The sequence below is a fragment of the Motacilla alba genome, chromosome 2 (assembly GCF_015832195.1).
Source record: "Motacilla alba alba isolate MOTALB_02 chromosome 2, Motacilla_alba_V1.0_pri, whole genome shotgun sequence".
Classification (NCBI taxonomy): Eukaryota; Metazoa; Chordata; class Aves; order Passeriformes; family Motacillidae; genus Motacilla; species Motacilla alba.
Genome location: NC_052017.1, coordinates 104,027,293 through 104,041,067, shown reverse-complemented (window position 1 = coordinate 104,041,067; position 13,775 = coordinate 104,027,293). Strand labels below are relative to the sequence as shown.

The window sequence follows — 13,775 nt, the reverse complement described above, 5'->3', positions numbered from 1 at the left end:
AAGGACATGTTCCTAAAGTCATTTTTGTGTTAGTACTGACACCAATTTTTAAATTAACATCAAGGTACCTCACTCAAACTGTGATCAAACTATGTGGCAAAGCAGTTGGATGCAAGCAGGGAATATGAATGAAAGAACTTATTTCTTTTAACTAATGTTTTGAACACAAGGAATTATCTATTGAAAATGTACTGCTTTTGTCCACAGGTAGCACATATGGAAAAGTAAAACCATGCAGCCAGCTTGTTCATAAAGTAAACTTTGACCACATAATCTGACATGTGCCACACTGCAGACTTTTGCATCGCTGTCACATGACAGCCATGATTTATCAGACTGAACAGAGTGACGATTTCCTTCTTCAGGAGCTGCAGAAGTGCACAAAGCTCAAAATAAAGAGCATTTCTTTGATGCCGAAGAATAGCTCTCTGCTTTGTTGCATGAATATTGATTAAAACCCCTATAATGCGAATTTTTTCAGTAACTCTGTTGCACAGTATGCAGCACACCAAAAATGTATTATTTTTCTAGCTATTTCAAAATAATGCAGCAATTTAAGTATACCTTCAGTTCCACCCATTTGTTTTGTACCCAAAGAACTGTTGTTGAGCAACAAGTATTTCCTTGAAAATCTCTCACTGTAATACGAAATACAGACTAAAACTACCTTGGGCTCACCAATCTCATTCTAGATAGAATGGTGTGGGGGTTCAGTTATTAAATAACTATTGAAAACTGGACCAGTAGCTCCGCAAGGAGCAAAACCAGGAAGGCCCCATTTCCTGCAGCAATTTCCAGCTTGAGGTAAGCGTTGCCTTGAACTCTCTGGTGTGCAGGTTAAAAGAGCCACTCTACCTGGCTTCCTTGCTGCCAGAAATTTTGTAGAAATTGCTCATCTGGGAGACCTCTGCTGCCAAATTTATTTGAAATCTTCTAACAGCCAAAAGAGTTATTAGAAGGACTGAAGTCACACAAAGATTATAGTTCTATTTGGTTTGCACCTGTTAAAGAAATAAAGCTAACAAAACACACGGAATAATTAATTACTGGCAATTGCTGCTACTAACAACTGTCACACCTGGTACCACAGGATCTTTTTCTTCGAAATTCAGCAGAAGCACAGTGCCCATGCTGCTGTGCCTGTTGCCATCACAGATGCTACCTTGTCCCAAAATTAACCACAACACCCTGGCTGGGCAGAACACACACAGTTTCCACTCTATAGTTATAGGAGGTTCCTACTGAGCATAAGTAAATTTACAGATACACATCAGAAGTAAGAGTGGAAGTGTGAGGTTTTGTTGTTTGGAAAGGAAATATTCTTACTTCTGTGAAGCCAACAAAACCATGATTATGGCTGAACTATACCTACAAACAGAGGTACTGCAAAGGTAACTGACAAGGCAATTCTATCCCTCTCCAATGCTTACTTTCAAAAAAGGAACGAAAAAGACTCTAAAGTAAACTTTCATATCTGACTGCCAACCTAAGATCAATTTCATTTGCAAAATTTGATTGAAATATCATTCAGCTATCTATGAATTATATTAAATGAAGACCAATACACTTTCCTTGTCAACACACTCCAAGCGTCAAAACTAGTTTTGGAACATTCTGCCACTTTAAGCAAATCCAAATACCTAATTTTTAATTAATGACTGGCCTCTGCCTACGGTTAAATCCAGCAGGTACATCTGAACATACCTTTACAACATGAGCTTCAGAAATATTTCTGTCCTAGTTTTCCCAGTGCCAAGAGGATCATACCCACATGCATTCAAGACACATAGAAGCCCATATATTAATATAATAAATAACCATATCATAAACTTCACATATTTGTAATACTGAATATTGGAGAAGTCACGCTAGCCCTTGGTCTGAGCACACAACTTTAAGCACATCAAACCTGCAGGTCCACAGAGAGTACAAAGTTATGTGCAGACTCTGCAGGAAAAGCGGCCTGTGTGTGTCCAACACATTTTTTTTTTTCAAACTCTAAGGAAGACAAGGAGCCTTGATGAAGTGTGATGATTGAACACTTAAATTAATGACTCAGAAACGTACAGCGGTCATGTTCCAGGCTCGATAATGGGATATAAACCAGAACAATGGGGCGGGGGGAAGAAAAATTAATAGAATATAAAACCACGCAGGCCAAGCTACAGGCGACTCCTGAATTTCGCCCTTTTACATCCCCCGTCCCCGCGCCGGGAGCGGAGCCGGGAGCGGCTCACGCCCGGGCGGTGAACGCCGCCTCCGCCGGGGGACGAGCAGCCGGCCCGCAGCGCCCGCGGCAGCCGGGCGGGCAGGGGCCGGGAGGGGCCCCGGGCCAAGCAGGGGTCACGGGGCCCTCCCCCACAAACTTACTCCCCGCAGCCCGCCCCACGCAGCCCGCCCAGCCCAGCCCAGCCGGGCTCCCGCCCGCCCGACCCCTGGGCCCCGCGGGCAGGAGCTCGGGCCCGGGAGAAAGTTGCCGAGAAAGTTTCTGCAGAGGAGAAGGGGCCGGGGGTGCGGGACGCCCCCCGCCCCCGGGGCGCGGCGGCGGGGCGAGGCCGGGGGCGGGCGGCCAGGGCCTAGCGCCTCCATCGCCGCCGCCATCGCGGCCGCCCTCCCGTGGGGCGGCGGAGCGGGGACGCGGCCGGGGCCTCACCTGCCTCTCCTCGGCGTGGCGGGTGGGAGAAGGAGGGGGGGAGGGAAGGAAGCGGGGCCCCCCCCGCTCCTCCCGGAGCCGCGGCGACCCGGGGAGGGAAGCGGGGAGGAGGGGAAGGGAGGAGGGACGAGGAGGAGGGAGCCGAGCGCTCCGGTGCGTGCGGGGAGCTGGAGCCTCGCTGCGGGAGGAGGAGGAGAAGGAGGAGACTCCCCGCCCCTATGGCCGGGATCTCCGGCGGGCACCGGGGCCCCTCCTCCACACCGCGTTTCCCTCCATGCGCTCCGGGTCGGGATCGCCGCGCCTCCCGGCCGGGGCAGCGCCTCCGCGCCCGAAGCGGAGGCCGCGGGGAGGAGCCGGGCGGCCCCCGCGGAGCCGGGCTGGCGGCGGCGGTCCCTCCCCCGCGCCGCTGCGCACCGAGACAACATGGTGGAGGCGTGCGGGGCGGCGCGGGGGCGGCGGGGAGGGAGCCGGGGCTCGCCCTGCCCCGCGGCTCGCCCGAGGGCGGCCGCCTACTCCCGGCCTTGGGTCGCGGGGACCCCGGTCGGGGTAGATCCTCCCGCCGTGCCGTGCCGTGCCGTGCCGGGCTGGTGAGCTCGGTGAGGCTCTCTTGCTAGAGAAGCTGAACGTGAAAGATTGCGGCAGCGGAGCCCTTCGGCGTTGTGCGTGAAAAGCGAACAAAAATAACTTTTAAAACTCCTCGCCTAGGCGTCTTCAGGTGGGCCACGGCTTAGGCTCGGTACATTTAATTTCCTGTGGGTCAGACAGAAGCAAGATGGCCCTCCGGCAGTGCGGGTGCTGCGGCGGCCGGCGGGGAGCAGCGCCGGCAGCTCGGGAATGCCCCGGGCGGCACCGCGGAACAGACCTGTCGCCGAACGCCGAGCAAAGAACGAGCCTGTAAATTACGCGTCAGTAACTCCGGGGAATTCTACGTTACGGGTTTCCCACTCGTCGCCGTTCTATAAGTCAGTGTTTCGTATTTTAAGCAATAAATAATTGGATTTGTGTCAAGGTGGGCTTCGTGGAAAAACGTGGTTCAAATGCATCTAGCCTTCAGAATTGCAGACTGCAGGAAGGAGTGAAAGAACATTTAAAAAATGAACCTAAAAAGCCGAAGTTTGTATGGGCAAATCGGCAGTTCTCATTCAGCGTTGTCTTTTATTGTTCTCAGCTCTCTAGTAATCAAATTTATATCTCTCCCCGCTTTATTTTCTTTAAAGGCTGATCAGAAAGCAGTAGTTGTGTTGATCACTAATGATAACCTAATATAGTTGGTTCTTAAGAAAAATAATTGAGCCAGGATGTCCAGTTTATTTGGCAGGCAATGCTGCAGAGTAAAGCCAATTGTGTTTTTTAATTTCAGATAAAGCAAATACATGTATTTGCTTTTAGAGGACCATAGATACACTTAAACAGTTAACAAAATACAGAAAAACCAAAAGATTCTAGATTTGGAGATTCAATACCATAAAATTGTTTTCGTGTAACCTTCTTAGAGTGGTGGAATTCATCATATCCTGTTCAGTCAGAAATCTAACTCTCATTATACAGAATTGATTTTTAATTTAAACAGCAATTGTAAGTTTTACAAATTAACCCTGGCAATGAAATACTTAACAGTTTGCAGACTGGTTGAAGCTCTAGGTCAGCCATGGATTCACAACTCCAACTGCGCTTATGGTAGTCTTGGGTGAGAGCAAAGTTTGAGCTCCAGTATCATTTGTGGTGTTTTGTATACACAGGCAAGTGTTGCTGATTGGATAGTTTTACAGCACAATGGTAAAACTTGCATATTTGAAAAACACGAGACCTAGTTGTGTTACCATCTTCATGACGTTTCAAAATGACTCACATAAGACATTTTGTGGCATTGGGCTAAAGATTCATAGTTAGAGACATACTGGCTCTTGCCAGCTGTCACTGTAATTTGATGTCTGGGTTTCAGGTTCAGTGTTGATGGATGGGATTATATAGTAGTCCTTTCTCATGGCACCTGACGATGCCTGTGTGGTACCAAAAGGTTTGTTGGGATTCTCAGTTCATCACACCTCTCCTGTTGCTTTCTCTCCTAAAGACCAATGTAAGGAATGATTTGGTGAGCTTCTGAAAGACTGGGCTATTAACTGTGTCCTCTGCTTTCTGTCTTACGTGTATGTGTGCTATTGGCTGCCACAGACAGTGCTAGGGCTGCACCAGTGATTGACTTGGTCGGTGGTGGAGAGACTGTCACGCCTAATTTCAAGCACAGTGTGATTAAAATAGCAGAGCAGTTGGGGAGAAGATGAGCTGACCAGTCCCATAGCTGAGAGCAGGCTCAGACTCACACCATATGGGTGTGAAAGAATAGATGGGGGTTTGAGTTGGGAGTCTTGGAGGCTAGACATGCTTTCATTGCAGTGGAAAAATTGGCTGCTTCTTAAATTGTCATGCACTTGTCACTGATAGTCTGTGTTCCTCAGAGCGTTCCTTTTATAAGGAAATGTTGAAGAGGTGCTTTAAAATGATCAACCTGTTGGTAGTTCAGCCTGATTAATCCTGCACAGGATGGGACTCAGAGTGTCATTGCCGCCTTTTGCCTGCCAGTCAGGCAGCCTGATGTCTGCCACATGGTACCTGGGTAAAGCTCCCTCACCAGGGCCGTTCCTGAGTGGGCTCTCTAATAGTGTTGCAGTGCAGGTGGACTGACACTGCTTGGTATTCACTCAGGAGACTGAGTGGATCAGCCAAAACTACCACAAGTCTCAGCTACTAGTCAGGCAAGGCCAGTGCCAGCTTCTAGGAGTTTCCCCTCTCTTCCATTCTTTTGTTTTAAATTAGTATTTTTGACCTTGTGAGTGAAGGAGGAGGGAGGAGCTGCCCTTGAATGCTTTCGTATGACTGGAATATAGTGTAAGAAGCTACTGATGCAGGGGTTCATTGCTGCCATTTGCTGAACACAGTTTCCCAAATAGTCCTTCAGACCGGCTCAGCATTCACTAACTCATCATCTGTGTTACATGGTTGGTTGGCATTAATTTAATCTTGTAGGTTTATGCAAATAGCCTATGTTTAGGAAGGCATTCTCCATGTACTATCTTTGAAAATTCTCATATATTTGAATTACTTTCTAAAGTGATCATTTATACTTACACAATCCTTAGTGTGTTTGAGTAATTTGAAAAAACCCAAAAATGTATGATAGAATCAAGTACATTTTATGCCAAATAAAGTATTTTTTGGGTGATATGGGGGAATACAGGTGTAAGAGCAGGAAGAAGAAGGAACAGAAGAACAGAGATGAAGACAGGCAGACTAAAATATTTCAAACACTGATGTGGGTTCAGTGGTTTGTTATTGGGGCATACAGGATTTGCGTCCTGAGATATTGAAGGAGATGGAGAGGTTGATTCTCTGAAGAGCTTTAACAGTACATGCCAAAAGTTAATCTATGGTACACATGGTAGTAACCTGAAAACATCAACACATTCTTGAAAACACTTGGTAGGATTGCTTTCTAAGAATTCAGAATAAATAAAAAAGCATTACGGTGGTTCATGGACAAACAGTTTTTTTCTTTCAAAAGGAAAAAAAAAAATCTGGACTTAAAGTAATTCCCCTTTTTGAGAAATAACTGAGGTAGTCAAGGCCTCATCCTAGCTATTGCTCTTTGAATCTGTGGAAAACAATGGTATTTTAAAGCAGCACCTCCTAAAATTCATGGGCAAATTTCCCATTGCTCGTTGTACTGTGTGATCATATTACAAAAAAGCAGTTCATCTTGAAACAGTATTAGTCACTTGCTTACTTTGAAGCTCTTGGATCACTATTTTAAGAACATGGTGTTTAGCAAAACATAGGTTTTTCTTTTTAATCCAAATACCTTTCTTTTAAATCTGAATATTCTAAGCATTAGTTAAATTAGTGGGTAGTTTTTGTCATGTTAATTTCTATTTAATATTCCAGAAGCTATTAATAAAATCATTGATGTTTAAAAGTGAAACATCTTCCTTGGATATAATGCAAATTACATACCAGTATAGTAGTTCAGTAAGGAAATGGAGTGCTAAGTCACTGTGTGGTTGATCTGTAATTATTTCCTATTCTGAAGCAAGTATCCTATTTAAGCCTCCTGTTAAACTTGTCCCATTTTGCCTTAAAATGCATCTGAATCTCCAAGTGGCCAGGATCTTTGTGTTTGGTGCCCTCATCTATTTGTGAGTTTAAATATTCCGTTCTTTCTCAAATAGCACTTCTGTTTGATCTTGCATAACATGTCTAATTATTTATGCATATTATACTTCTAGCAAGTATGTGGAGGGTTCTTTTTGAAAAGCATTGTTTCAAAGATAATTTTTGAACTTACTAAAAGTTATGCTTAAAAGCATGTTAGACTTTGAAAACCGTGTATTCCCAAACCTGTTGCTATTTACATTTGTGTCACATCCAGTTACATCAGACACGCTGGATTACATTGTATAATGAAAGCCGTATTGCTGTACTCTAATCTTTATCTCTTTATATCCGATCTCCTTTGAATTGCACATGAGTATTGCTTATGGTTACTTTAAATAACTACTGCTTTTGTTTCAAGGACAGTGCTATATATGATGAACACCTAACACTCAACCCTGCTTTGGCAGCGACTTCACATCCTGTGTCTTTGGCTCTTGCATGATTTAATTAGGAAGCTTGCACACATTCTTTTTTTATTTTTCATTTAAATTTCATAGTTGAAAAATCTGAAACCTGTGAAATCATACACGTTCAGAAAAAAAAAATTATATATTTACCTGTGTCACTGTGCTCTTCTGAGAGATTTGGAATGTATGCCTTCCTCTTCACTAAGCAGGTCATGTACTCTCAGGGAGAGTGGAAAAGGACAAAGAGTAGGAGGAAAAGAAGTTTGTGCAGTAACGCTGACCTGAAGTGGGGTTGGTTTTGACATCACTGCCAGAGTCATTCACAGCCTGTAAGAGACTTCTGACCTCATTTGATAGCCAGTATAAAGAAGCAATTTCTGCTGACTTTGGGAGACTTGCATATGTACATACTGATTATATGTATTTTGTTTTTCTTGAAGTGACTACCTAAGACATTATTGTGGGAGTAATGTTTAATAATGTTAGTAGCTGCAGAATCCAAGTTAAAATGGCATTCAGGGAGCACTGGAAGAGGATTCTTCATCAAAGTTTCCTCTTTTCTAGGGCATCCTGAATTTTTACTGTTGAGCATACATGCTGTTGTGTTGCTTTTATATATGACTTCATACAACAAAGCCAAGTGAAATAGAATGAAAAAAAAAAAAAGAAATGTTACTCTCCTGTCATCAGTAGTTAAACCTTACTCAGACCTCTGTATGGTGTTTTCATCTCAGCCATCACCTTGCTTAAAGATGAACAAATTCCTGAGGCTGTGTGAGTGCCCCTTATTATACTTTGATGCTTAACAGATCTTTTGAATTTTTTGTGACAGATTGTTTTTCCTGCCCTATTGTTTTGAAGATAATTGTTGGTTACAACCTTGAGGATGAGAAAGCCTTCCTCCTTAATTTAGAGTTGATTGTGATGAAGTGTATTACTTTGGGAATAGTTCCAGGAGCAAAATCATCCCCTCAATCTGTGATGTCAAACAAATCCTTAGAATGGATCTTGGATCAGGATGGAGCTGTTTCACCATTAGAGATGGACATAACTGCTGTGCACCATTTAGAGATCTGAGAAAACTGGACATCTGTCAGATATGTGGGCTTGTTTTCTCAGCATGCCCTCTATTTCTATTGTTTTCCTCGTGACTTTAATTTTCTCATCATCATTCCTTCAGGTGGAGGTTACAGTCCCCTCAGGTCTGCTGGTGTATAGGTTTTCCTATAGTTTTATAGTTTTTCAGCTCTGCCAACATGATCTTGGTTTACATCTCCTAATAGTTTTCTACAAACCAAGAACACGTTGAGGCAATTTTGCTGGGGAATTATATATATATATATATATATATATATATATATACATTGTTGTGATCACTGGCATGAAGAAAGAGGTAATAACATAGGGACACCAGTGACTTGTTATCCCACCTACAACCAGAACAGTCTGAATTTTCTGAAATTCCAGAATTTAGGAAAATCCAATGTGATTGCATTAATAACTGAAGAGAGAGCAGTGATTGTGGGGAATAGGGAAGATAAGAGGGTTCTGTTTTCGTGATATTTAACTGTTCCATGGTTCTGCATGGATGTTTTTCAGTTCCTGCCTCACTTCAGGTAAATGTCCTTTGGTTTGTTTATCACTATCTGCTGTGTTCCCCTGAAGCAGCTGCAGTCTCTTCCATTCTTCCCTGATAATCTCTGTCGGGGCTGAATGAGGGAGTCATGGAGCCAGCCGAGATAACAGCTACTCAAGAGGCTGCACTTGTAGAAAGCTTGATTCTTAACATCTGAAGAAGACATGAAGAGATGGAAGAAGACTGGGTTTATTAAAAGCAGAGCTTGTGTAGTTTCCTTGTTTTTAATTGTTATTATTGAGCATGAGAGTTTTCAGTTGCCTATAACCACCCAGCTTCCACTTTTTCTCGGCAAAGATTGTTCTTGGCAATTGCCTGCCTCACTGCTCTGGCACTTGCAAAGTGAAACTCTGCTGCTTTCGTCCTTTCAAGAAGGAAGCAACTTTGCCAGCTAAGTTGCAGAGCAGCACCTCTGCTTCCAAACTGGACACAGCCCTTTGAAATGTTTTGAGTCCCCCACGCAGATGGCAGGGATATGTATTTTGCAGTAGGTGTTAATAGTATATCCATACCTGACCCAAAGGCAAGTAAGCCTCTGCACAGTCTCACTTCTCATGTAGAGGCTTGGTAGATAAAAGGTGAGTTCTCCAAAAACTCTATCTGCATTTCCTCTCACAAGCCAAGGAGGTTGAAGATGCTCTGTTCAAAGGCTTCCAGGGCTAAGCCAGCATTTCTTTACAATTAGGTAGGAACACAGAGCTGGAACAGACCTCCCACCGTGCAACAACTATTGTGGGAAAACGTTAGCAGCTCTAACCTTCTCCACCCCTGCCTCAAAAAGAAAAAAAGATACAGGAATTAATAAAGAAGAAAAACTACTTTTGAGTTACTCTTTGTTCTGCAGGTTCCTGATTTGTCCTGATGTTTTATCACTGTGCTTTTTGGGCATCTGGCTTTTAGGAGAAAAAAAGGAGCAGAACACAACCAAACCTGAGCCTACCTTCATGAGTGCTGAAGCTGGTGATGGTATGTCACAGCCACCTTTTTGTTCATGTTCTTCAAAAGAAAAAAAGAAAAGACTGCTATAAAGGTTCAGAAGAACTAAGTATATGCCATGAATTTGGAACTGTAAGCTACAAAAATGACAAATTTGTTTAGAAAGGAGAGGTTTTACCAACGTATGTTTATACAAATTTTGAGATATTTTAAGAAAGGCAGTTGACAAATAGTCCTTTCCTCCCTCTGCTTCTTTAAATATGCAAGTAATTGATCCTGTTGTTTGAGATAGCTGTAAAACTTTGGAGGGAATGTAAAAATATTTGGGTTTCTTTTTTCAAAGTAATGTCATATTTGACTATTTTGTTTTGCTTCATAAATTTCATTAAACAGTTTGTTGAAGCCAGATACCATTGTGTGGTAGTATTTAATTTCTCATGGAATAAGTTGTAAATGATGGGATAAAATGATACATTTATAATTCTTATAATGGACAATGCTAGTTAATAGTATGCAGAAAAATATAGCTAAATGAAAGAAGAAAAAATACCAGCTAAACAAAGATATATGACATTAGGATTACATTATTATGGGTCACATGCTGCTTCCTTCTGCCTATTTTTCCTTTCACTTTTGTTTAAAGTGGGATTTTCCAAAGCACCAGAATTTCCTACTCCTTTTTCCTTCAAAATGAAGCCTATTGAAAATCACACTGTGTGTTCAAAATTGTCCCATATTTTTGCTTTTGTCTTCTAATTGGGAAGAAGAACAAAACACAGAGCATTCCAAAGTATTTTGGTTTCAAAATGTGGGCTTGGACATCTTTGATGCATCATCATAACGGCTAGAAGGGACATTATTGTTCTTGATGGAAAATGCAATCCATTCAGGAACCCCAGATGATGGGGGGAAGTGAGGGACCTAAACCATGACAAACTCATGATGAGTAATGACAAACCAACCTGAAGCCAAACATTTAGATTTGCTTAGACAGTTCAAAACATTTTGAATTCTTTTTTTTTTTTTTAATTTTATTTTCCCAAAGGGACATGATATTGTTTTGACACAACCAACTTTTTCCTGTGGAAAAAAATATTACAGAAAACACTTTTCTATTAAAAACCATGAACAGAAAATTCTGGAGCAGCAATAGAGGGAAACAGTCAAGCCAAAACCAAGTACGTTTGAAAATGTCCTCTCAGGAGAATCTTATGACTGCTCCAACCTAGCAATAAGAATTTTATTTGAAGGTAAGTTTATTTCCTAGACAACAAACATAACCTCATGAAATCCATGAAGCATAACTCGGTGTGTTCAACACATTTGAAATATGATGTTTCACAGAGTTGCTTGAGAAATGTAAAAATGTGAAAGAGCTCTGCTGGAAGGCTTGGGCCTTTGACATGAAAAATCACATCTGAGATTTCACAACTGTTTTCCTAGGACTGGGAATTTTTTAAAAACTGAATACTGCTTTTAAAAAAAAAATGTCTCAGTCCACCAAGCAAAAATTTGTATGTTTAAAAACATACTTTTAGCTTTAAAAACGTAGCTAAATTCATCATTTTTTTAATGTTCAGAGGCATACTCTTAAGTTTGTCTTTAAAAAATGGGCACAAACCTCTTTTTAATGACAGCAAAGTATTTTCAGGAAATATAAGGGTTGCCATGCTCTTACTGAATTTTTAGGATACAGGTAGTTAGGATAACCTGCCAGGACATTTTATATCCTTGTAAAAGTGACCATGCATTGCTGACTTGTTAGGACTGATGGCTATCTCAATGCTTGTTTGTCAAAGGAACCTGTGCTTTAAATGTGACAAACTGTGTGCTGGCTTCTATGTCAGGGCAAGCTTCATCTTGTCAAGAGTGGGTAGGAGACAGAGCCTGTTATTCCCTATTACCCAAGTTAATCACATGCTTTTCTGAGTATAAACAGGTGATTCACCAAGTCTAAGAACAGAAATGACCAACAGACCAGGCAGTGTCAAGCACTCTGAATATCTATTCACAGAATTCACAGAATTCAGAACTCTGAATATCTATCACCACTTCTCAAATTTCACCCACACTTGGATCCTATTTCTTGTGCCAGGCTAAAGTGTCCCATAAGGATAGGAGACTTCTAGAGCTGGAGATTGCAGAGTTTTGGGTAGAACAGGCTTGAGGGACCAACAAGCAAGGAGAGCAGAGCAACAAGGTCTGATGGGCATTGAAAATGATTGTTGGCATCATGCTTGTTGGCACATGGATCATTTGGTCAGTGAAGTTATGTGAACTTTCACCTGGTTCTTGCAGGAGTGTGTACTTTTTAAATGTTCTTTGTGTGTGCAGTTTTCACAGTCAGACCCTGGTCCTTACAGGAGGTCTGTTAGGGGCTTTCATAACAAAAGATATAGAAAAATAAACAACCTTTGCTAGTCCAATATGCAAAATGGCCACTGACAACACTGAGCTTCACCACAGCACAGTGGTGTGGAATTCAGGGTGAGCTATTGAAGGGTCCAGGATCCTGGTAAAATCAGTAAATGCTCTTTGCTTCATGATGTCTCTGGGAAGTCAAATTAAAATGGTAGAGTGGATTTTATAGCTGGGGGCTTCCCCTTGGAATGCTTGTGGCACTAGCTCAAAGAAAACAAATTATAAATGGATCCCACAGAGGTTTGAAAGCTCGTTTTTTATTCAACATCACCTGACAGTGCTGTTTATTAATACATTCAGTGTGTTTCTATATAATTTTTCTCATCTTTCACCACATTTGATGGGTTTTTTTCTATAATTGTTCAATTAGTCATTTCTGTAGGCAGCCTGGCAGCTGTTGCTGCAATCCGTTTATTAACTGTGGTTGGCTCTGGATTTAACAAAATGCAACTGCACCCTCTTGTGGAAGCTGCTGAGTAGATTATTTTGGTGTCCTGGTACCACCTGGTTAATTTTTTTTTTTTTTCTGAACCAGTCAAAAGAAAACAAATAGCAGAAGTGTCCTAAGGCCACACAGCAACAAAACTTCCTGGAGAACTTCAAAAGAATAAGCTGCAACTTTGGAATGCCTGAACTCAGAAAACCTTTGAAGACAAACTTCTGTGGGGAAGACCTTCAAAGGCACCCTGGGAGACCTTCCTGCCCGTGGCTTTTGTGGGAATCTCTGTCATAATATATTTTTCAAGAGAAACAGTTGGTATGTCTATGTGCATAGAAATTGTACAAATAAGTCGAAGGACAATAATTAAATATAAGTATCCAGCATGGACCTGAAAAACAGTTTATATTCTTTCTCTGTTTGTACAAATCCATGAATACAGATGTCAATCTGTCTGTATGTGCTAATGGAAATAATGCCTGGTTTTGAAGACAAATGCACTTGTGAAGGGAGTAGGTTAGGTTGCACAAAGAAGGTTTAAGTTTGAACTCTTGTAAAGCTCAACAGGTCATTTTTTTCGTGCAACAGCTGCAGACACTTTGGATAAAAGGAGTGCCTTTAAACTCATGAATGCATTTGTACTCTGCTCTGTGAGGAACAGGGAGAGGGAAAGCCAGAACTCCTTTAACTGCTGAAGCAAATATATTGGCATATCCACCTCCTACTCTGCATTATATAGGCTTGCACAGAGTATCGTACAATATTTACCTTAGTTAAAAAAAAGAAAAAATGTTTACGGGAAATAAGTTTTCCTGAACAAAAAGCCTCAAAGCCTCAAACTTTTTTTTATATTTTTCACTGTTAGTGTGGACACAAGGACTTTCTGACTAAAATAAAATGAAGGAAAAAGGGTTTAAAAAATATCCCTCGTAAGCAGAGACCTCACTGACAAGAGAGTAAAAATGCCCCAAAAGTAACGAGGTATTTGTGAAATTATCACTTTCCACAAGTAACTTTTAAAGAAATTACTCTGAACATTTTTTATATCGTTTCTAATACACAAGGTATTCAAAT

At 41.8% G+C, this 13,775-nt stretch overlaps 1 protein-coding gene across 1 annotated transcript in view; it reads right to left on the bottom strand.

Moving 5' to 3' along the window:
* The window catches only part of YES1 (YES proto-oncogene 1, Src family tyrosine kinase), a 51,882-nt gene extending 46,458 nt beyond the window's left edge, over positions 1-5,424 (bottom strand). The window contains exon 1 of the mRNA XM_038127457.1: positions 2,654-5,424. The gene's annotated coding sequence lies outside the window, so the exon portion shown is untranslated. The remainder of the gene's footprint in view (positions 1-2,653) is intronic.
* Positions 5,425-13,775: the final 8,351 nt, after the last annotated feature.